Source organism: Mycteria americana, chromosome 1 (genome assembly GCF_035582795.1).
Source record: "Mycteria americana isolate JAX WOST 10 ecotype Jacksonville Zoo and Gardens chromosome 1, USCA_MyAme_1.0, whole genome shotgun sequence".
NCBI classification, from domain to species: Eukaryota; Metazoa; Chordata; class Aves; order Ciconiiformes; family Ciconiidae; genus Mycteria; species Mycteria americana.
Window position 1 is genome coordinate 84,410,982 of NC_134365.1, and position 3,726 is coordinate 84,414,707.

Consider the following 3,726-nt stretch of genomic DNA (forward strand, 5'->3'; position numbering starts at 1 on the left):
ACCCATTGCTTCTTGTCCTTTCACTGTGCCCCTTTGAGAAGAGACTGCTTCTGGCTTCTCTGTAACCCTCTTCTTGTAGGTTATCTAACAGAATACTGCAGGCAGGCTAACAGGCTAGCGTTGTATTTTATAAAGCAAGCCTCTTTCACTATGTGCCATGTGTCTTAAAATAAATTGTTGGTATTTCTTGTAAATTCCGCTAAACGGAGTTCTGCTGCTTTGTTTAGATAGTGTCACAGCTGCACTTTTATCATATGAATATCTCCAGAATGTGAACACACCTTTTGCTTGTGACAACACACTGCTGTCTACTGGTGTATTTTGCAGAATAAATGCTTCAGAAGCAGAGCCTGGTGCATCCTGGTCATTCCCCCATTGTCATCTTTTCACATCTGATCATTCAGACGTCATAGTCTTTTGGGTTTGTTACTCCTGGGGAAAAAAGTTGCTCAAATATCAAAATGTTTCTTCACAAGCCTAGGTCACAGCTGTAATCTGGGTCGTGTATTCATGTGGCCTAACTTCTCCCAGGATCCACCATCACCTCATGTCTTTTGACTTCACCAGGTAGAGCCTCACCCTCTTCCTTCCTCCCAGCCACCTGGTTAATATGCCTAGCTCACAGTACACGAACGCTGGTGAGGCCAGTAAAACAGCAGGGCTTGCTGTGCATTAGTCAGCCACATGTCAGGGAGTGGGGGGGGAGTGATTTGTTAGCCTTGAGTTTTCAGACTGTTTGCCAGAGCGTGGAGATATCTGGCGGTTCAGATTTTCTTGCAGCATCTGCTGCCTCAGGGAAAGATGGGGGGGCTATGGGGTTGTTGTCTAGGATTCCTGTGCACATCAGAGTTTGGCAGTCTGGAGATTTAGTGGCTCTGTTGAGGCAGGCAAATGAATGCAAGCTCACGCTCTTCCCCATCTTGACATGTGCTCCTGATTGCACATAGACACCTTGTCCACTTCTAACCATCATGCCTGAGTAACATCGCTTAGTAATGTTCTGGTGTTAGCACAGTTACCAGTTCCAGTCATGCACAGAGTAAACGTGTTGTTAAACTGCAGATGACACCCCTTCTTGTGGGTGTGACAGTGTGTTCTTCGTTGCGTGCAAAGGCAGAAGTAGACTGAAAACAGCAACGTGGGCTGCAAAGCAGAATTCAGCACCTTCTGCCACAGAACAGGCAGCTCAGCCCAGGGCTCCAGCTGCCTCGTGGTGCGCATTTTGAAGAACTTGAACTGCTGCTTTCACAACAAAATGGGCCTTTCCACTTCCTGAAGGCTGAGCTGCAACACAGAGACTTCCAAGCTAAATTGAGTGAATCCCATGAATACATCTCCAGTTTGGGTTTCAATTCTAAACCCTGTGTCACAGCAGAGCTTGTATGTACAATGCAGTGCAAAAGCGGCACCCAGAAGACATGATCAGAGCTAGGGCTACAATCAAAGACGCTTCCTGCCATAAATGAAAGCCTGTGCAGTGTTGTCCCACACTGCAGCAAAAAAAAGATGTCATCTAAACTGAGCAAACCCATGAATTTACCAAGAAAAGTAAAAAAAAAAAAAGCTCAGTGAACCAGTGGTGCTTGCAGATTGCAAGCTGAATATTTCCATGCCAGCAGCTTCATGTTCAGCAGGTGGGACTTGGAGTAGATGGGAAGGAGACAGGGCTGGAAGCCTGTGAGATGGGTTTCTTCCGCATGCAGGGTTTTGGGGTTTTGGGGGGGCATGTCAACCCTTTTTGAATTTCAGGTTATTTCCCAAAGATGTTGCTGTGCAGATTATTCTGACTGCCATGTATTCCCCTGGATACATTTTTCAATGGTAAGCAGTGGTGGGGTGAATATGTGGGCAGAAGAATGTGCTCAGTCTACTGAGCAGTTTGGTGATGGCACGTCAGGAAGGAGCTAGTGAACACCCCTTCCGGCATGCTGCCATATTGCCTTCTTTGCTTTCCTGCACTCTCACATACTGACTTAGTTTTCCTTCAAAGGATTGAAGCAGTGAGCCTGCTGGGACCACTTCCATAGGTAGCATGTTCTTGGTGATGTTCTACTGGAACCCCCATATCTGTGACTTGCAGAACGACTGGTGGGGAAAAAATGGTGTGTCCCTCTTGCAGATCATAAGTGTACACAACAGCACCTAGGGCTTTGGACAACAGAGGATGTCTCTGCAAGGTGAGACATAGCAGAGGTGCTGATGCAGTTGCAGATCACCCCGGCGTGACCACAGCGCTGTGGTTGAGTGAGCATGTCCTGGTTCATGCAAATAATACATTCTAACACAGCGTGCTGGGTATGTCCCTACAGCACAGCGCAGCACTGCACCATGTGGACTTCCAGGTGGAAGTCTGTTTGTTTAGACCTTCCACGATGTGCTCTATTCTGCCATACAGACATAGCCTGCCTTCCTTCAGGTGGAGCAGAGCTCCTGTGTCTTGCCCTCACGTATAAGCAAGTGTTATCTTTTGGTTAGCATTTTAACCCATGGGTCTGAGAGCACTTAGCAAAGAAGGAGCGTGTCACTATTCCCAGGACGCAGTTGGAAGGGCAAAAGTAAAAGGCTGGCCCAAGCTCATCCTGTAGGCCAGTGGCAGAGGCTGGAAGAGTGCTCAGCACTCCTGTGCTAACCTTCCCCAGACTGCAGCAATGAGCAAGACTGTATGGGAGCATCTCACCTAAGTCTAGTGATCTCAGTTAAGCCTCGGTTAGAGTAACTGTCTTACTGCCTCCTGCAGTTAAGTGAAAGCAGCTAGGCAGCCCAGGAGGAGTTTTACCACATTCTAACTTGGTGTCTGAGATAAGGAGCCCCCTGGAACTGCCTCTCTCTCCATCAGTTACAAAGACAGTATCAGCTTGCAATATGAATTCAAAGATAGGACAGACGAGCATTTCCCCCCTCCGCAAGTATCTCTGGATGGGCTGCAATCATTAGGGCAGAGATCTGGAACTGAGATCTGACCGAGATCTCATCATGATAGGATAGTTCTGCACCAGGAAAGGGGCTATTAGTGTGTAAAATCTCTTAGAAAGAGTATAAAAGTATACATACATATATAATACATGTATATAATAGGTATTAAGCCTAGAACAAACACCAGAACACAAAAAAAGCCTGTAACTAGATACCTGAACACAGAAAACAAGCACCATATTCCATGCAGTAAAACATGCTGAGCAATAAATAAGCAACGTGACCTTATGGCAAGGAAAGCTACCTGCATAAGGAAGGTCTGCACTGGCAAGAAAGAGCACAGCTATCAAGTGCTTATTTCACTTTGTTCAACATAGTCATGAAGCCACAGCTGGAGTACTGTGTCTCCTTTTCAGCATCCTGTTTCAAGAGAGATGTTGACAATCTGGTGCAAACCCAGTGGTGAGCCACTAAGGCGGTGAGGGGCTGCCAGAATCAGGGTCCACACAGCCTGGAGAAAGGAATATTAAGGGGAAGAGGGTCTAGTTTGCCACCATCCACCACTTAATGGGGAGGGGGGTTATAGAGCAGTTCGAGCCAGACTCTTCTCAGATGTGCAAAACAGGCAGTGGGCACAAGTTGCAGTGCTGCAGAAGGAAAAATTTCTTCCTTCATGAGAGTGGTGCAGCACTGGAACAGGTGCCCAGAGAGGCTGTGTGATCGCTGTCCTTGGCTAAAACCCACAGGGACAAGAGAGCTGCCCTGAGTGACATTGTCTAGCTTTGAAGTTAGCTCTGCTGTGAGCAGGAGGTT